The 21751-nt window shown below is 39.7% G+C and overlaps 1 long non-coding RNA gene across 1 annotated transcript in view; it reads right to left on the reverse strand.

The window, feature by feature from the left end:
* Nucleotides 1-21751, reverse strand: part of LOC147917010 (uncharacterized) — a 221848-nt gene that overhangs the window by 127227 nt on the left and 72870 nt on the right. Inside the window, exon 2 of the long non-coding RNA XR_015552359.1 lies at nt 539-648. This is a non-coding gene — a long non-coding RNA (uncharacterized LOC147917010). The remainder of the gene's footprint in view (nt 1-538; nt 649-21751) is intronic.

The following is a 21751-nucleotide window of genomic DNA, read 5'->3' on the forward strand; positions in this document are numbered from 1 at the left end:
CACTTTTTAAATGTAATGATTTTACATTTCGATATCACCATCTTGACACAATTTTAAATGGCTGAGTCAAGAATATCTTCCAGGTCAAAAGAGCCTCAGCAAATCAACCAGATAAAATGCTCTTGGATATCTCTCACATTCTCCATAGTACAACTTAGCCGAGTAAATATATATTTTATACAGATAATAAACATTTTAATTCCAAATTTTTAATCTATTCTCATGGGGGAAGGTAAGACGGATCTGAAAAATTCCAAACTGATTCTTCCAAATTAGATTATCTGTCTTTTTCAGCTTCTAATCCAGCTGATGGCAGCAGGTGACATTCTGTGCTGTGACCTTATTTTCCCGGAATGCAGCAGGACACCTGTGGCAGGATTCGCTACTGACACCCTCAGCCTGAACTCTAATTCTGCGACACTTCCTGCCAGCTCAAGATTCTGTTTCTCCAATTACACTAAGGGGATTCCCAAGTTTAATCAGTCTTGAACATGCATATAAAGGAAAACTAGTCCTCAGTGATCTGGCCAGCTCTTACCTCTTCCTCCAAATTCTCCCACCAGATGCCAGCAGATTCACCTTCTCAATACATGAGGAATAGCTTTCATATTCATTCTCAGGTTCACAGCCTCAGTGATTGCCAATCACCTACAAATAAAGATCAAACTGGTTACCCTGGAATTTAAGGCCTCTAAAGTGTGATCCCAACCTTCTTTTCAATCCATTTTTCCCACTAGTCCCCTTCACATATACATAATTACTCTCTTTCTTGAACATGAAATTCACTTGCATGAATCCATGCCTCTGCGAATAGAAATTTATCCACACTAAATATTCTCTTCCTCCTGGCCCATAATTGCATGTACAAATTCCATGTGCTGTACCAAATGCCACCTCTACAAAGACTCTCACTGATTCCCTCTAGCTGGGAATAATCACTTGCACCTCTCTGAATTTTAATATGCTCCAAGTATCCCCTTCTTAAATACCTTTTACTTCCTACCTTGTAGTATCTGCTTCTGAACATAAGCTTTCTGAGGTCAGAGGCTGTCAGTCCATCCCTCTTTGTTCTCCTGCAATATTACCTAATATTTACTAAGTTCTCACAATACATCAGGAAATACAGACACAGCTACTCCATATTCTGCTTTTTCCTCATCGGAGCAGAAATATTTCCTCTCTTGGGTCCCAGAGGAAGTAGAATCTATCTAGCACTCATTTTGATTACTGATTCCACTTCTCAGTGGAAAACCATCCGAGTGAGCCATTTCTCTGAATGCACACAAAGGGCCATCTGAGGGTTAGGGAGGGGTGTTTCCTTGGCAGCTATCAGGAAGGTACATTGTCGATTTAACTAGGAAATCAAGAAATTGCTAAGAGAATATTCACATACTCTGCTGTCATGAATCGGTGCATTTCATTGCATTTTCAGTCATAAAAGTGACGTTTTATTTTGTAATTTGCATATTAAATTAGGGCTCCTCTTGTACATTACAAAGTAAGAAACAAGTATGCTGATTAACAATTGCTCTGTCATGGGCAAGTACATCAGGCAAAGTGGGCTGGATACATGACAACAGGTGGTGCACTTGACAGGTAGTTATTGGGATGCTTCAGTGCAGATCCAGCTTCTGGCTTCTCATCCAAATAGGACAGATGTACGATACCTGTTGCCAAAGACGAATCAAAGATAGAAGAGCCCAGAAATCAAAGCTACTGGGACAGCAAGGCAGAGTTTGAAATAAATAAGAACTGTGTGAACAAATTATTCTAATTATGTGGGGATCCGGCTGTTGACTGCCTCTCACCAATCCAAAATGTGACTTGATCATCATGAATCACATGACTTGTGGACACGCGCAACCCTCACTTACCCTGCCAGAACTCTGCGGCTTGTCACCTGTGAAATGTAGAACAGACTCAACCGCCCTGGGCAAAATGGTATTTCCTACTGAATTGCAATCCAAGGAAGCTTAAAAATTCTGCCTGGTGCTTTATGCCTTCTCTTCTCATTTGAGGAAATGACATTTTCAATGAAGAATGCATGCTTATCGTCTCTTTTTTGGAGGTCTGAGATTACTTTTCCCTGAACATCTGCTATCTAATGATCACTTTGCAAAGTAGGTTGTTTCGTCCCCATTACACAGATGAAAAACAGTTCAGAGAGCTTAATTCCTGGCTCAGGGGCCCACAGGTGGTAACTGGCAGAGCTACCGTCTGAGTCTGGGCAGGTCTATATGGTTCCCTGGCTCCCGTACACAGTGATGCTCTCCCCACTGACTGGTGAGCGCTGATGACCATGCTTCCTGGAGATGAAACACACACTGAGCAGACTTTTCAGGCAGGGTTGTCAGACTTAGCAAATAAAAGTACAGGATAATTAATGATTAGCTTTTTAGTATAAGTATGTCCCGAGAAATATTTGTGTCCTGTATTTTATCTGGCAAGACTACTTTAAGGAGGACTTTTATTAAAGTACCTTATGCACTGTATCCCCAGGAAACTCTGGTTCTCCGTTTTAGATAGAGCTACAAAACTACTCACGCCAATGTACTCCTTAAGGGGAATGAGCATATCTGAATAATTTCTGAATCCCCACTTAGTACTTGGCAGGAAACATTTTATATGTACAAGTATTCAATAAATATGGGTTGAATGAATTTCCTAAAGTTAAAATAGACTTAACCTTATTTATATATTGTGGTAAAATCACTTATAAGGATGTTTAGACCAGCAAAATAGCATATTAGAAGTAGATATGAAATAAATAGAAATAAAAGGAAAAGATAATAGTGAAAATTAATTTGGAACAATGAATACAAAAATCTGAACTATGAAGAAATTTGCTGCATATAGTAACAAATATTTAGTTCTACCACGACCTCTTCTGAGCATCTTGCCTGTTTCCTAACCCGGGAATGTTACTAGTTGTGAGTAGCAAATATTCCAGCATCCCCTTCTTTCCCCACTGCCAGGGCTGCAGGCTCAGCTCTGACCAGGCTCCAGGACAAGTCTGAGCTGGGAAGAAACCTCAGAAGCCCAGTCCCATCTTCTGGTGACTCAGCCTCATCTCAAGGGGCTGCTAGCCTAGGTATGGACATTGTATCCTGGCTTTGACATCACAGCAGGCACTCACGGTGCCCTAAAACACTTTGACTTATTCTCAGCAGTGCCATTAAGGACTGGATCCTGTCTGGATCCCAATGCGTAGCACCTAGCTCCCTGCACCAACATTTCCATGTTTCGGTTGCCAACCTGTATGTCATCATGTTGCTCTCTTCTGTAATCCCTATTTCCTTATGCTGGTTATTAGTCAACATATTTTGTCACCCCCTTTGGGTACCACTCTTTTGGTACACAATAAGTTTGCTCCATCTAGATCTGTTTGGACCCCTTTTACCATTTTTGTATACATATAGCCCCTTCAGTGCCCTTTTGCTTCCAAGAGCTAACACCCATCTCAAGGAGGACTGTCCTCAGGTTTTTGTAGCCCCATTTGCCCACACCAAGAAAAACCAGAGTGTCTAGGAATTTATATTCCCCTTATCCTTGGCAGCCTACCAGGTAAACCTAACGTCCCTTTCCTTGGGATTTCCTTGTGGCATAACTTCCATGTGGTACAGCTCACACTCCTAAATTCACCTGTGGGATCAGGCTAAGAACTACCCTCTGTAAGATTTTGCTTGGTTTTCCTCTCTCCTTCCTCCCCCACTACCTTACTGGTCTCCTCTAGAAGCATTTTCTTAGTGAATCATTTCACATGAATCCTTCCTTGGGTTCTGCTTCTAGGGACTCCAACCTAAGGCACTCCCCTTCCACCATACTTGATCTGTTACCTGTTATCTTCTTGGCATGGTGTAAGACAAGTCTGGAATCCCCTAACATTGACCTTCCCAAGTTGACAGGTTTAGTTATAAATTAAAGTTATTTCCAGCCTGCTGCAGGGGTTTGGCAAGCCAGAAGATACAAGAGCATCTTCTAATCCATAGCTTGGGCTCTTCTCTTTTAACAGGAGATGCCACAGTCCTTGCAAAGCCACACCAATCTCTATGCAGACGGCGAGTTCTTCCCCATTGGGATGCTGAGCTTTCTACCAAACATTATGAGTATTGAAGGTGTGCTATTGACTCTGCTATTTGAAATTTGTTCTTGGAACACTGATTTACTTTCCGTCATCTTACTGCTATATATTTATAATAAGATACCTGAATTTTATTATTCCTCCCTTTTAGATTCCTAAGACGTTCAGGGAGAAAAAGGAAAAGAGTTCATTGTCCTGCCAGTGGACTTGATTCCCAAAGAATTGCAACACTATTTTTCACAAATAGTCGTGCTTTGTGGCAGTGAAATCATGAGATGGAGGAGTTAGAGAGTGACAATTATCTCCCATTAGAAGCCGGAAAAGGAGGAGGCAAACAGCAAGACTTGATCAAGGCCATCCAGAGAAGCTGTGACAAGGCATCTCAAAGCTCTGTGTCTAAAAAACCTAAACAGAACTTCCCTCTAGGTTTAATGTCTATTTGTGCAAGTGTCACCTCTTTCTAAATCTCCCCCAAACAGAAACAGGATTAATCCTTTCTTCTTCTGTGCCCACACACCCCACTGCTGGAGCTGTTGGGAGCAACTGATTGCAAGAGGTAGAGTTTCCAGCGCTAACCTGAGCCCCTTGAAGGCTGGCTCTTTATTTCTCGTGTCAAGCAGTGAAGCATTCCCACAGTGATTGTCTAAAAAATTATATTAAGTAAAACATAATAAGGTGCTATCAAAATATTACAGATCAAGGAAGGAATGGGAAGAATTAAAGAGATGTAATAATTGAGTCTAACCAACATATGAAGACCAGAATATTCTCCCTTTAGGCTTTCTCCCCTTTCTCTTCATGGGGTTAGACACGTCCATGCTGGAAAAGGGATATGGTGCCAAAAAGGTTGTGGGACTCCATGACCATCATTGTAATGTGATTATCTATCACTAGTTATACCACTCTTTCAGTGTGTATTTGTTTATAAGCATAATGAGAAAATTACTTACTTTTTCACAGAGCAATGGCTTTCGTAAATAACTAATGTGAATGGTACAAATGGCTGTCCATTTCAGGACGTCTCTTGGCACAATGGGATAATTATACCTGGAAGGGGAAAACCAGGTAGGGCAAGAATGCATGCCCACTAACAAGCGTAAGGTGCTAAGGATGACACCAGGATCCTGAGGAAAGGGAGGCAGATGAGGCAGGCAGAAGGCAGCATCAAAAATGTCCCCATCCAAATGGATGAACTCCAAAGACATACTGCTGAGCTAAGGAAGTAGACACAATAGAGTGTATTGTATGATTCCATTTACGCAATGTACAAAAGCAAAGTCAACGTATTCTATTCAAAGTCAGGATGATAGTTGCCCTTTTACAGCACAGATAAGGAATGGAAGGGATGACAGCTCTGTGCTGGCAATATTCTGTTTCTGGATCTGGGTCCTGGTTGCAGGGATTTGTGCTGTTTGTGAAATTTCAGCATGTTATACACTATCGGGCACATTTTTGTATATATATTATTCATCATTAAAAAAGAGAAGACTACTATTGACTGCTGGCTAAGAGAGGTTTTTTTCCTCCATCCCAAATGTAAGATGAGGGGACAGATATTTCTCATTTCTCAAATTTCAGAATATTATCCCAAAGGTGGGCTTTCAAGGAGTTCAAGGTTAAAGCTTATATTGAAGTTCACAGGGTTGCCTGCCAGAAAAAAGGCCCAACAACACCTTTTTCTCCCTTCTCTCTCTTCTTGCAGGTATACATCTTCTAAGTTGAAATAACAAAGGGGCAGAACCTAATGCTCTGGAAGGTAAGGCCATTGGAGAATAGCTGTGCTATCCTGGAAATTTCTGATGATCTCTTCTCACTAATGGCTTTTCTTTGAACTGCCCTTCCTCACTCTAGCGTTGGTAAGAGCCAGGCATCTCTCTAGCACATTTTATCAAATCTAAGATGTGCCTCCTCCCATGTACATATACGCACATAAAGAGAAATAACCATGGATCTCTGGATCTTTCTTAGCCTGAGCCCTGTTCTCTAATATTTCATTCCGTTTTCTGCTTTGATTTGAGTTCTTCCCTGTGTGTTCCTGACTCCTAACTCCAAAGCTTGTCTATCTAGGTCTTGCTCTGTTCCCTGGAAAACTGGGTTCATTAATTTTCGTGCTCTTCCCCTGACCACAGCCCTCCAGATCCTGCATAACTCTCTCCTTACAGTCTCACTACCTCTATCTCGAAATGCTCCCACATACTGTTGGAGAAGCTTTGAATTATTTTCTCAGCAGGTCACTATATTAGCCTGTTTGGTCTGCCATTACAGAATGCTACAAATTGGGTGACTTGAACAACAGAAATTTATTTTCTCACACTTCAAGAGGCTAGAAGTCTAAGATCAAGGTGACATCAGAGGTTTTGGTGAGGAATCTCTTCCTGGCTGGAAGACGGCCGTCTTCTGGCTGTGTCCCCACACGGCTTTTTCTCTGTGTGTGCGCAGAGAGACAGAAAGCTCTGGGGCCTCCTCCTCTTCTTGTAAGAATACCAGTCCTACAGGTTAGGATCCAAACTTATGACTACATTTAACCTTGATTATCTCCCCAAAGGCCCTATCTCCAAATATAGTCACACTGAGGGTTAGGGCTTCAAAATATGAATTTTAGGAGGTCACAATTCAGTCCATAACAGTAATATCAACTTTTTTTTCTTTAACATTTTTGGAGTCTTACGGTCTATTAAAGTATGACTGTTTTTTCTGCTTGTGGGAAATCATTTTCGAGGATATGAAATTGTTAGCCTAGAAACAATTAATGGGATTTAAACTCAGTATAATCTTAGGAATGTGTTTACAATATTGTTATCGACTTCAAAATAATTGTACATCCATGATTCTATCATTAGCTGCCAAACTTCGTACTAATCCAACTCTCTGTATTTACAACCTCACATACATATGTCCAAGCTTGTGGTATTAAAAGGGTTTCGGTTATTCTCTGCTCCTCTTCCAACTGTGCACAGGGGCAAGGTCCGCGAAGATGCTCTCAAGAGGTTGGCAGTAATGGAAGACTGGGGCAGGCAGATGCCTAAGCAATTGCTTTGTCTGAAAACAACTGAGCAAACCTAGCCTGCGAGGGCTGCTCTGTGCCTGATTTTAGGGGACGCCATGCAGCCACTGGTGAACATTCACCATGGAGTGCAAAGAGAGCTGGATGCATTAGATGCCCCTGGCTCAGCTTATCAGGAGAATCGGAGGTGGCCTCCAGTCCCGGCACCTCAAAGACACATCAAGTGTCCCCCTCCCCATCACTTATAAACCCGGCTGCAGGTCAAGGATCAGCTTTGCACATGCTAGGCAGGATCAGTCATTCAGGATGCAGCACAATTATTATTATATTTTCTCTGAACAGCATATCCTGGTGATGAGAATAACAATTTCCTTCTTTTTGGCAAACAATTTATTTCTGATAGTAAGGATCGGAGCTCTCTAGTGATTTTGCAGTCTTCTGCTGTAACAACTTTAATATGCACAGAATTCTACAACCATTGAAAGTTTCAGTGAGACTAAAGGTGAGAGAGTCAAATGTTGTCCGGAATTCAGGCCCTTTTGTACCTCCTTCATTATTTTTGCCTTAGTCATGTCACTCATAATATTACTTATGCAATATTTGTCTTTATATCAATTAATTCTTACTTAAATTGATTTTAAAAGGAAGTATTGTATCATTTACCTAGATGGAAAACCAGCATTCCATCCCATAAATAGAAGATAATTGGAAAAATAAACACAATTAAAAGCAAAACAATGTCATTAAAGTCTAACTAAATCAGCAGCCTACAGAAGGCTTTGAACCTGAAGACCAGTCTCACTTTGTTTAAAAAAAAGGAGACAAGCATGTTATGATGATGTTCAAGCCTAGCAGACATTCTCTTTACTGCAATCAGAAGGACAAAAAGAGACTAAAAGAAGCTGTACTCTATGCAATGCTCTTCATGCCATGCATGCCAAGTGTCCACATTATCACTTGTCCCAATTTTCTGCATTACCTTATTCACTTACTAATTATGTATATCTCAGTTTCCTTCTCTGTAAAATGGGGTTTTATATGAAATGAGTTGGTATGTAGTGCAAAGGATCTTTTATGGGCTTAGTTATCACTATTACTAGTTGTTATTAGTGTTATTATCATTATCATTTTTACTATTAACCTCCAAATATTTATATGCATACTATGTGCAAAGCACATCTGACATACAACAAAATATCCCTGATGCTTGTCCCAATACTTAAGAAACAATGAGCTAGACGAAGCTCTATTTTAAAGATTAAGTAGCTAAGATTCAGAGGAAGGGAAAGAGTTTACTTAAGGTCATACAGCTACAACTTTCATTAAGTTTACAGATTTCAAGTAAAAAGAGAATAAAGCATGATGCATTCAGTCAAATAATCCCAAGCGTAATGTTGACATGCGCATCACCTTTCATCTTCCAAAACTCCTATATTGAACGAAGCAGACTGCGTGAATTAGGGGACTAGGCTGAAAAGTGCTGAAATGTTTAGCAGGGTCCTTCTGGTCTCTGCTTCTTACACACTGAGGCTTCCCCTGCCAATTTGTCCACTTTAAGGTGGTGCTTTAGTGTTCAACCCTGACAGAGGGCACTGTTTACTGACATGATAATCTAGCACTGTCAGTGGACACTGCCATTGGCATCCCCCACCACAGGGCACTCCTCACAATCTTCCAGACAATGGGGAAGGAAGGCAATTCTCATGTCCTCTAGCAGTGCATTGGTGATGGAGACAAGATACTGCACTGCTTAAAGAAAAACGGTGTCTTAATTCATTCAGGCTTCTGTAATCAAGTACCATAAACTAGGTGGCTTATAAACAACAGAAATTTATTTCTCACAGTTCCGGAGGCTGGGAAGTCCAAGAATATAGCACCAGAAGATTCAGTGTCTGGTGATATCTCACTCCTGGGTTCAAAGATGGCCATCTTTTTGTTGGGTCCTCACATGGCAGAAGGGGAAAGGGATCTCTCTGGGGTCTCTTTTATAAGAGCACTAATCCCTTTCAGGAAGGTTCTGCCCTCATGACCTAATCACCTCCCAAAGGCCAAATTAATTTAGAAGTTTCTTTAAATAGTGAGTGGTCAAGCCATTTTTTATGGTCTTAATGTTTGTGTCCTTTCAAAATTTGTATGTTGAAAATCTAATACCATCACCTTGGGGGTTAGAATTTCAATTTATGGATTTGGAGGGGTACACAAACATTCAGATCACAGCAAAGGGTTTGGCCACTCACTATTTAAAGAAACTTCTAAATTAATTTGGAATTCTGAACAAGAGACTATTAATGACCAATGAGACAGGAAAAAACAGACACATAGGCTAGCATCCTTCGCTCAGAGAGCGGGTGATAATGCTAGAACTCCGAGCAGCTAAAGGCATGCCCTAATGAGGACATAGGATTAGATGTTTGCGTCTGGTCTGGCTCCTGCTCAACACCTTCAAGTTTGTACAACTGGTCCAAAATGATTTATGTGGCGTCTCTACAGAAAAGGATCTTCTGTCCTTAAATCCCCCAAGATCAAAGCAAAGCAGGGTAAAAGGCAGAAGCCGAAGAAAATTAAATGTGTTCCACTGAGAAGTCATAAGTACAAAAGAGAAAACGTCGTCATTTTTTAAGAAACTATTAGTGACTGCAGTCTCTGTACTATCGAACTAGGCAGCAGGGGAATATAAACGTGGGTGAGGCTGGATCCCAGCCTCTGAAGAATCCGTATGCTAACTGAGGAGCTGCTAATCAATTAAATGCTAATCTAATGAGGAGAAGTGGGTAGGATAAAACTGCAAGAGATTTATACACATTATATCACACAGTGTGTATTTGTGCATTTAATCCTAACACTTGACTGTTACAGATGTCTTTGAGATTCTAATGAAAGCTCTGATCCCTCCTCCCAGAAATACAAGCATGTGTACAATCACACATGTGCATTGAAGGTCAGGACTTCACTGGAGCCCAGATTCCGAACCTCTGTCTCAGTCTAAAAAGATGTACGTTCAGACTCAGAAGTTGCAATTACTTTTCATTTGAATTCTTAGCTCAAATCAGCTGGCAATAATGGCATATATAAATAGATAGCCATGCCAGAGACCTAAAGATACTGAATCTGTATCAGATACGAGAAGCAAATTAAGAGTTAAACTAGACAAAGTAGAAAAGTAGTAAAGTAAATTGAGATATTCATAAACAGGCAGTCATAAAAATGTGAAAAATATTTTATGAAAATTTTGAAGGAACAAGCAATCTGCAGAAGAATATGTCTGACCTCATTGTATAAGAGGAAAAATATAATTATATTTTATAAAGATAATAACATATTTATACATTGTATGTTGAAATTGCATAAGAAATTTATTCAAGGATACACAAAAAATATTACAGAAGTTACTATAGAAGAAAGAGAGGGGGTAGAACACATTTTCACCTTGTTTTCTTTACACGGTTTGAATTTTTATCAGGAGTAGGTGGTATCTGAGACAAGGAGAGACACAGGGAACATTATAATTATTCCTGATGCACACAGAATCCAGCTGTGCTCTTGCTTGAGCCATTGCAACACCAACAACTGTGCATTAGGAACATCCTACAGTTTGAACACTTTGAGTTTTCCCAGAAGCAGACTCTGAGCCAAGGATTTAGGAGCAAGTGCTTTATTAAGAAAGTGCCTCCAGGAGAACTCAACAAGGCAGTAGGGAGTCAAGATAGGGAAAGGAAATGAGCCAAGCAAGAGGCAATTTCAGGCAAACTCCAAGGCTCAGCCTGATCCCACAGGGAGCTCTAGAATATAAATCACACCTCAGAGGGCCCTGCATGGAGGCCAAAGAACTTGGCTTTTGTCGTTCCACACCAGTCACTGGTAGTCTATGTGGGTCACCTGTTGTCTGGAGGTTGGGGGGATATAAAACTCCTAGACACTTCCAGCTCTCTGTACCAGTCAGGTGACTGCAGTGTCCCAGGGCAATCTTCTGCAGGATCAAGGCATACCTATTGGCAGCAAAGCACACAGAAGCTGTGAATGTGTGCACAGAAGGGATAAAAAGGATCTGAGGGAGCTAGATGGGGCACCAACCACACACCCACAGTCCACAGACTGCAGCTTCCATGCATTCAACAGATATTTATTGACAGTTTAGAACTGTGCTGTCCAACCTGGTAGCCACTAACCATATGCAGCTGTTGATCATTTGACAAGTGGCTCTTCCAAAAAGATATATGCTGTAAGTAAGTGTAAAATAAATACTGATTCTGAAGACTCAGTAAGAATAAAAAAAGAATGCATCTCACTAATAATTTTTATATTGATTACATATTGAAATAATATTAACTATATATTATAGAGTAAATAAAATACATTATTAAAATTAAGTTTACCTGTGTCCCTTTACTTTTTTAATGTGGCTTCTGGAAAGTTTACAATTACGTATGTGGCTCATATTAAATTTCTATTAAAGAGTGCTTATCTAGAATGTGTCTGATACGGTGCTAGGTGTTGGGGATACTGCAGTGACCATGAGAGACTTGGCCTCTGCCCTCATGATGTTTACAGTCCAGTGGTTGTAACAGACAGTAATGAGATGGGACCATTTGTTTTAAACATGATGATGGAAATAATGGAATAGACAACTGGAAGGGACTTACATCAGAGAGACTCATCAGGAAAGATGTCTCTGAAGAAACATTTTTTAAACTCAAAGATGGAATACGGAGTGAACCATGGAAATATCTTGGAGGGGGTTGTGAGAAGGGGAAGTTGAAATATTTTAAGGGTATTCTAGGCCAGAGGGATATCAGATAGTAGGAAAAATCATCTATGAATTCCTTAGCTGTTTGGTTATATTAGTATAAGTGGTCTTAAGACCACTAAAGTGGTGAAAATAACATAAAATTCCCCTAGACTACAGACATCTAACTTGGCACAAAAAGTTGATCCATATGAAAAAATGGTCAGATTTCAGGGTTGACTGAGAAAACAATCTTTTTCTATGCTTGAATAACATTCAGATTTTCACTTTAGTGAATAATATCCAAACTCCTTGGAAAACTAAAGTTCAGGTAAAGGAGACAGAACTCTGTGCTCATATTAAGATGAAAAAGATGAAATTACTATAATGTGCCTTAAACACATCCACAATAGATGTTTGTGTTTTACTCAGTTATTTTGAAGTGATGTTAACTTGTTATTGAAGACATGTAAGATTTTTAAGGAATTTTTAGGGGAATAGATTGTTGAAGTGATATTCTTCCTGCGTTTCTGACTGAAATGAAGTCAGCACAAAATGTTTTTGAAATCTGTAACTAATACTGAAGTGATTAAGACATATCCCTTGTTATATATCTGCCCCAAGAAATATGATTTTGGCATAGTCTGTTATATTTTTGATAGCATGTGGATATTTAATGTAAAATTGTTTATGTTGACTCTTCTTAAAATAAAGAGCTTTTGTGTCTTCACATTGTTTTATCCAATGTAATACTAACATGACCCTAAATTATGTTTTTTTCTAATCTACTTTCTTTCATATTTCAGTTTAAATGTGTGCAAATATAAAAAATAATTAGTTTAAAATCTCAATTTATCCTCTTAAAAATTGCTGTAACTTCTGGGAGCCGGCCTGGTGGCATAGTGGTTAAGTTCGCGTGCTCCACTTTGGCAGCCCGGGGTTTGCAGTTTCGAATCCCTGGTGCGGACTGAGGCACAGCTCATCAAGCCATGCTGTGGTGGCATCCCACATACAAAATAGAAGAAGATAGGTACAGACGTTAGCTCAGGGTTAAATATCCTCAACAAAAAGAGGAGGATTGGCAAGAGATGTTAGCTCAGGGCCAGTGTTCCTCACCAAAAAAAAAGAAAGTTGCTATAACTTCTGAATTGATATTTTGAATTGTCATAAGAAAGTGTATAGGGATCTGACACATATTTAAAACTGGTTTCAGTGATGACAGATGTTTGTTAATATATAGTCTATTTTACTCAATGAACATTTACTAGGTCGAAGCCCCTTGTTAATTACAGTAACTGTAAATGAGACTCCTTCCCTATGATCCACGAACTTCATAGGAAGCTAGAGGAGGATGCAACATGATCCCACGCGGTGAGTGTTCCAGTAGAGATATCTCCAGAATGCTGGAGAAAAGAGTTGAGAACAGTGACTCTAAAAGAAGGGAATCAGAGAAGGCTTCAATGAGGAGGTGATATTTGACCTGGACCATGAAGGAAGATTAAGGCTTTTATAAATACAAGTCAAAGAAAACCATTCTTGGCAGAGAGAGTATCATGAGAAAAGCCACAGGAGTGTGATATGTCTAGGATAGTCACTAAATATTAAAGTGTAGTAAGCAGTTGTGTGTGTCTAGAGCCTTAGGATATATAAGGTGGCTTTGGACCTAAATGCTGTGGGAAAGAGTTTGGAATTTATTCTTTATTTCGTTTGTCTATTTCTTTTTAAATGTGTTTGCAGGTTTTAGTGCATGTTCTCCATTTCTGTTAGAAAAGGAGCAAATAAGAAGCAGCAAATCTTCATTTATTAGTTTTTCTGATCACCTGCTCCATCCTCAGTAATTTACAAACTTTGTGTTATCTTTGTTCTCTCTGCTTTTCATTAGGATGATTATTGATTTATGAGCAGCCCTAATGTGGCTCTTTCAGGCATCCTGAATCACTGTGACAGCAGCTCTGTAAATAGATCAATTTCTGCCTTTAAAATTTGATGTCTCCTGTCCTAACAAACCATTATTTTGGCTCAACTCAGACAGAGGAATTCTTCACACTTGGCAAAGTATCACTAAATTCATCTCTGAAAGGCGGAGGTAATATTATTCCTATCATGCCATGTGGAAGTGATCTAGCATGTAGGACTTCATTAAAGGTCAGTTGTTTACTCAGGTAGCTCTGCTGCCCACGAAACAATGGGATGAGATTAATGAGTAACCTTGGATAACTGGGTTAACTATTGCTTGAATTTAAGACGAGGAGAACAAGAGTCCTCATCGCTGTCCCCATAAATCATCCATGACTTGAACTTCTGGCAACCCAGGGTAAGCAATTCTTTGCCTATATAAAAAGTAAACACTCTTTTGGAAGGGGGCAAGATTTCCAGGTCCTTCTCTGCATTTCCTTCTCCTTGTCATGACCACACATCATTAACAAATGCATACTGTTTGTTTGAGTCTTTTCATTTCTTAGAAAAAAGAGGCTGACATAGTAGAAATAGAAATGAGCTTAAAGTTAAAATATCTTTTTTTTTTTAAGATTTTTATTTATTTATTTTTTCCTCCCAAAGCCCCAGTAGATAGTTGTATGTCATAGCTGCACATCCTTCTAGTTGCTGTATGTGGGACGCGGCCTCAGCATGGCCGGAGAAGTGGTGCGTGGGTGTGCGCCCAGGATCCGAACCCGGGCTGCCAGCAGCGGAGCGCGCGCACTTAACCGCTAAGCCACGGGGCCGGCCCAAAGCTAAAATATCTTGACTCCATTCTTTGCACCTGTACTTAACTAGCTGGTACGGTATTAGGCAAAAGGTTAGTTAACATCCTGAAATTTTTCTCCTCTCTATAAACAAGGAGCAACACTTCCTGACTTAGAGGTCATTGCAAAGGATGAGGTAATACGTGTAACAGTTATTTGTAAATCATGCAGCTCTTTATAAAGGTGAGATCTTGCCACCACTCATTAACCCTGCACTTCCAAAAGAGTCAGGGATAAAGCACAATTATGCTGACATCACCATTCTAAAATTGCCATCAGTTGAAGTCGTCTGTATGTTTAAGGAATATGGAGTACACTGTGTTTCTGTGGATCGTGTTTGTGGCCCCCAGTAGAACAATAGGCAGGTAAAAAAACCAGCATTCTCCAAGATCAAAGCGTTCTCTCATCTGCTCTTAGCTATACAGCAAGCGGTGCTCAACTACATTAGTTATCAGATGAATGCAAATTAAAGAAAAATTCATATACTCTTCAATGAATTGTAACCTCCTTGAGCTTAGCCCATTCTGCTTCTCTATTAGGAGCAGGGCTACGTAGACAAAAGTAAAAGTTCTAGCTTGCTTCTCCATGGAGAGTTTCACGGGGCTAAGAAAGGACTTCCATTTGGGGAATCCTTGCCCAATAATGGCTGTATAACTGTGTAGGCAAAAATCTCTGATTCTTGGGTTTGTATTAGGAAGCCCAATAGCTTGCAAATATAAGCTGCATTCTGAATTGGCTTCATTAGCTGAGAAAAAAAAAAATTGGTGTTATTTTGATCTCCACGTTCGTGACTCATTTCTGTTTACTAACGGATGTCATTTATGTGGCTCCTCTCAAACCCCAAAATCTAAGCATTAGGCTGTGAATCCTAAAAAATAGACAAGGCGTGTCATTTGGGAAGCAGGGGTTCACATTACGCACGGCCGGTTTTCATCTCCAGCAGTCTAGATGGGAGCTGTAAGTTACTTTTAGTAATTGCTGGCCTTGGTCAGGCACTGCAGCTTATGACTGCTCTGTCCTGTGGAGATCAGCTAAGGCAGGGCACATGTAGAACACAACCCACTCAGGTCTTAAGCAAATGTCTGCAGGGCTGCCGGGGCAGCCTTTGCCAAAGGGCAGGTTGGCCACGCAGGGCTCTTAGGATGCAGCTGCTGCTGCAGCTTGACCTTGAACCAGAGAGCCACAGCTTCGTCTAGTATTACAGAGGAGCTGGAGGCAGGATCAGGTTATTTTAGGCATTGGTGAGCCTGACAATATTTGCCGCTTTCAAGTTTCTAGACACCCTGGATTTAGGACCACAGAGAATTGTAGCTGGAGTTTATGTGTCTTATCCACAGGTTCAAAGAAATTCCCTACCACATGTATTCAAGGTGACTTCAGATTTGCATGGTTTTAACAATGCCTTTAGATGTCAGACACTCAAACTGAGACTTTACCCATAGAAAGATGGTCAGTCTTATTTAAAAAAAAAAAAAGAGAGAGTTCTTATTATAAAGATAATATGGTATCTCTTGATAAGAGAAAGAATCATTTTAAGGAAATTCTTGCAGACAAAAAGATTCCTCATAATTTTAAAAGCCTATGCTTGAAACACTAAGATCAATCAAGAAATTAATCAATAACAAATGCTTTGAAAATTATACTCAAGCCTTGTAACAAAATAAGGAAAGATAGATTGAGTAAGCTAGAAGAAGATAGAGCTATTCTTAAAAGAAATGTTAAAATTTTATAATCTGGACAGATATTAAGAGGATCTTAAAGACCATGATAGATTGAAATAAGAGAGAAAAGGAGATGTGCCTAGGTTTAACTACTCTTAAAGAGGGAATCAGAAGAATTAGCTTCTTAATTCTTCTTGGCTAAGAGGTTTCAGTGACCAGAGTCCAGAGGAATTCCATGGAGGAGGGAGACAAATTACCAAAGCAGATTGAAGTGTCTCCACCAGAAGGAATCGAATTCTGAGATCCTAAGAAGACATGGCCTTGCAAAACTGCTGATGTAAGGACTATAGCAACAATAACTTGGGGACCTCACAATTAAAGACTGGGGCAGCTCTACCAAGTAGTTACAGAAAATCTGAACATACTTGAAACGACAAGATCTGGAAGATCAGTACAAAGTCCAAAACACATCATAAGGGAAGCTTTAAAGAGGCACAGCCATTATAGGTGGAGATACGAGTATTATCTGTACCCTTAGGTACACACATATCCACAAATGCCTCCCCAAACCAGACAGAAACAATCTTTGTGCCTCCATTGGCATTTTTGCTCCCCTGGGCTTAAACCAGAAACACAACAACATTCTAGACCCTCTCAAGTTTTGCTTTTATTGTAACTAAAACATATTTCTAGCCTCACAGAAGAAAAATATCTACTTGCTCGTTATAAAAACAATGCCAAATTTTAGACAGTAAAAGTCCACTTGTCCTTAAAAGATGATAAATAATAAAAGTTTTATAACTAAAAGTCTGTGATCATAAAACTGGCAAAGAGGTCCTCTTTACAAGGAATCAGAGGATTCTGAGAAATTGGTATTGATCTGCTCAGAAAAACAAACTCAATTTGGGCTTTAATGAAACACAAAATAAACATGCTTATGGAACAAAAGCACTGCTAATATCAGCAATGGTTTTCACAAGTTGTAAGAGTCTGAATAGAAAATTTGCCAGTTTCTCTCATTTTTGGTTGAAATTATTTAACATCATCCGTCTTTTAGAGAAAGCAAAATTCATCTGGACAGTACAGGAAAAGCAGGTGGGTGTCCCCAGCTCCACCTTGACCCTCCTGTTCTGCACTTCCCTTACAAGTATCCTGAGTTATTATCTTTGGCTAAACCTGCAAAGCTATTCATCTATTCTTTCACTCATTTGTCAAACATTGAGCATCTACTCCATCACAGGCCGCATGAATAAGGCCCACTCATAGAATCTACTGAGGCAAGAGGCAAGTAAACAAAGGATTATGGTACAATCTCTAGTGAATCTATCAATAACATGGAGATGCCTAGAAACTTAATAAGTTGGACTGCAGCCAGAGTTACAATTTCTGCCAAACACTGAGGGTGCGTCTTTTAAGCAATCCCCATGTGGTGAGCGTTAGTTATTGTATTTGTTCCCTGAAAGATCTGTGAGTTACATAGGTGTCCACATGAAAGGGACAGTTAGTTATTAACGGGGAGTAATTTTTTCTCTTTTGACCGGTTCCATCTGTTTCATCTTCTGCAAAAATGGTAATAATCTACTTAAAGCAGACTGCAGTTGATACGTGCAGGACATAGAGGAACCTGCCAAGGTAATCTTCTTCCCCTTGCTTAGTCCACAACTATTGGGCAATATATCTCAAAAGAGAATGCAGGAACTACCAAACAGACATGAGAGGCTCCCTGGGCCTGCATGAGTCCAATCCAACAGGCCTGCCCCTGGGCTTTGCCACATGCACCATTTCCACGTCAGCTCTTACGCTTCCTTGGGTGTAGCATCTGTCCTGAACTGCTTACCCTGACTCACCCCTCCCATGGACCTGTCTTTGGACCTTTCTGCTTTCTCTCTCTGTGGACTTGTCTCTGCCTTCATCATGCCTAACACTGTGCACTGCTCTCCCGGCTCTTACCTAGGTGTTCTTCCCCGGCCATACCTCTATCCCAGGAAAAGCCTCTCGGGGCCTTCTCAAGTCTCTCAGCACAGCCCCTACAGAAATGATTGGAAACTGGGAGAGAAACACAACTGACTAGATAGAATTGATTTCCTATTTCTATGGAAATAACTTGCAAAATATATCACTTGGAAAGGCAAAACTACTTTTTTCCAAGACAACAAATATAACCCACAATGCCATATGATTCTGAAGTTGTTTCTAAAACCAAAACAGTTGACAAGCACAGTTGCATGTAGATGGCAGTTCTGATGTTTTTCCATAGATATCTTTGGACTATTAAGTGATGCTCATCCTCATAAAAGAAAAGATTCTGTCAAATTACAGTGCAGAGAAGGCACCAAGGTCTAATACTAGAAGATTTATCTGAGGTAATATGGTAGTAATAATTTTTGAGAGCTTATGTTTATTATTTTTTTCTTTTTTTGTGTGTGTGAGGAAGATCAGCCCTGAGCTAGCATCCATGCCAATCCTCCTCTTTTTGCTGAGGAAGACCGGCCCTGAGCTAACATCTATTGCCAATCTTCCTCCATTTTTTTCCCTTTTTCTTCCCAAAGCCCCAGTAGATAGTTGTATGTTATAGTTGCACATCCTGCTAGTTGCTGTATGTGGGATGCTGCCACAGCATGGCTTGACAAGGGGAACGTCGGTGCGTGCCCGGGATCCAAACCCAGGCCGCCACTAGCAGAGCGTGTGCACTTAACTGCTAAGCCATGGGGCCGGCCCCTAATGTTTATTATTGATACAAAGAAACACTTGTGTTTATCCCAGAAATCTCTCCACATGGTTGTGATGCAATTGCTTTATGGGGCCATATACAATGATGATTGTAACATACACTGGAAGCAGCCTGCCTGTCATAGAGAGAACATCAGCTATAGAGTTAGGCTTATACATGCCAGATGTCATCTTAGCCACTTCAGAACTTTGTGACCCTGAGCAAGCTCCTTAGCCTCAATGATATTTAGCTGTCCCTATTATAATAATGGGTCATGAGTACATACCTGACAAATTGTTGAGAGTATAAAATGGCCCACGGAACCGTCAACAAATACTTTCTGGTTAAGTATGGCTAAAGGTAGACTCTGTAGTTTAAAGATCTGGCTTTATGCAACTGTATGAACATAATTTTGAATAATAGAAGAATATCTGAAGTAAACAATGGGCCGGCATGAACCTCTATTGGATGTGGACTGTTTTGGGCAGCAAGACCAAAAGAGTGGAGCCAGGATGACAAAACGAAAGAACAGAGAGAGGGCCTGGGCCAGAAACAAAACAAATATATTCCTAGTAATACCTTGCTAAGGGTTATTGTCCTAACATAATATAAAACTCAACCACTGTTATGTGTTTGAGTCTCTGTGTACAATGCAGCTATATATCCACAGACATAGGTATATAGCAATACTTTTGCCATTTTTATAAAATCCTTGTTTTAAAGCCATCTCTTTAAATCACTGAATTATAATCTTCTCTTTCTCAATAGTCACTACATTTGTAATTATGTATTTGTTTTCTTGTTTATTATCTATTTTCCTCACTAGGTTGTAAATTCTGTAATTGTAGGAACCATGGATATGTCATTCACCAATATATGTTCAACACCTAGAATATATAGAGGCCCCAATAAATATCATTTAAGTAAATAAATTAAGACCTAAAACATGACAAAGACTATGATTTGGTAGTTTAACATGGGGAGAAAGATAATGTATGTGTTTTCCAAGCAGCCTTCCCTGAAGCAAACACTAGGGGTACTTTATCTCTAGGATGAATATATTCATGGGAGTGAAAATTGATAACTGATTTGGTAAAATTCATTGGCAGAGTCAGATTGATGTGGCACTCAATGAAAACCTCTCAGGATGAGCTATAGAGAGAGATTTACATTCAAACCTCAGTCTCCCCCACTCTTAGTGGGCTTTATTTTAACGTTTTCCTTATGGCTACATTGCAAACCCCATCCTAATCTCTGGTCGTTATTTGCAGGCACATGAGCCTTTTTGATACAAGTGAAGTATGACTTCACTTGATATGAAGTGATGGTCATATCAATGAGACCACTTGCTTCTTGGCTCTTTTATTGTTTGTCAATTTCGTGTGCGAGAAAAGCTCTCAAAGACAAAAAGTAGAAGCGCGCATTACATTGAGTGGTTAATACCTTGGGCTTTGAATCTTGGGTTTAAATCCTGGCTCATCTACTTATTAGCAGTGTGATTATGAATAATCATCTTCTCTAGACCATGATTTCCACATCTGTAATATGAAGATAAAATCAATACAACTTCATAGACACTACATAGACTTTTATATTTTTATTATAGAGAAAGCAAAATAGAAAAATACAGAAAAACATAGCGAAATAAAAGGAATAAACAACCTTAGAATACCTATTTGCCTATTTTTTTCCTGGTTTGAGTAGCAAAGCACACGGGGTAGATAGAAATCAACAATGCCAACTTCTTCCATTTTCACCCTCAGACAAACATACATTGAGTCTCTAACATGCACTAGGCACTGTGCCAGGACTTGACAAGGATAAATGACCTCTCTCTCCAAGGAGTCAGTTGAGAGAATGGCTAAAAGAATAGGTTCTAGAATCAGACTGCCCAAGCATATTACACGGTCACTCAGGAACTGTGACTTGAGAAAGCTCTTCATGGAGACCAGCCATGGACTTTGGGATCAGGCAAACCTGAGTTCAAATTCCAGAATTTCCACTTGTTGCCTGTGTTACCTTGAATAAGTACTTGATATCTCTGAGCCTCAGTTTTCGCACCATTAACTAAGGACCAAGAATCTTATTTTGAAAGTTGTGAGGACGAAATGTGATGAAAATCCACGATATGTTTAGCTCCATGCCTAGGTCATGCAAACTATTCAATAAATGTTATGCTCATTCCCTTGCCTACCTGTGCCTTTTCTTCTAGATGTACCCCTGGAATCAAAAAAGACAGCTGAGAGGAAAAAAATCAACCTCAGTCATAAATTTGGGATGATTACTGGCGTGTGTCACTCTTTTGAAAGGACAGAGTGTAGTGCTATGAGTAAAAGACACAGACATGGGCTGAGAACTTATAACAAAAATCTCTGGTAATAATTGCTGGTCAGTAACTTAGGATTTTATCAGCACCATAGATTTAATGACTCGAGAAAGCAAAAGGATAGTAAGTTTTTTACTGTTCTGCAAAATGGCATGTAACACTTGCTGTAGCAAGAGTTGAGCGTTAGTTTCAATCAGATCCAATTATTCGCCATCTGTTCATGGAAAGATAAAACCTTTCTCCCTGTATAATAGATTAACAAGGATTTAAAGAAAAAGGGACTGTCTCAAATTTCAGCATCAAATGACTGTGATTATGTGACAAAAAAATTTCACACAGGGAACAAATAAAAAGACATCAATCAGTAAAATAGAGCAGTATAAACTTCAGAATGCCTTTCTGAATCTCTCAGAAACATATCATTTGTGTTTTGTGGAAGAGTGTAAGACAACAGTGAAAAACATATTTAATCGAGTTCCAGATACTCAAGTAAGTTTCACTA

This window comes from Ceratotherium simum, chromosome 5 (genome assembly GCF_057802395.1).
Source record: "Ceratotherium simum simum isolate JZ-2026a chromosome 5, ASM5780239v1, whole genome shotgun sequence".
Classification (NCBI taxonomy): domain Eukaryota; kingdom Metazoa; phylum Chordata; class Mammalia; order Perissodactyla; family Rhinocerotidae; genus Ceratotherium; species Ceratotherium simum.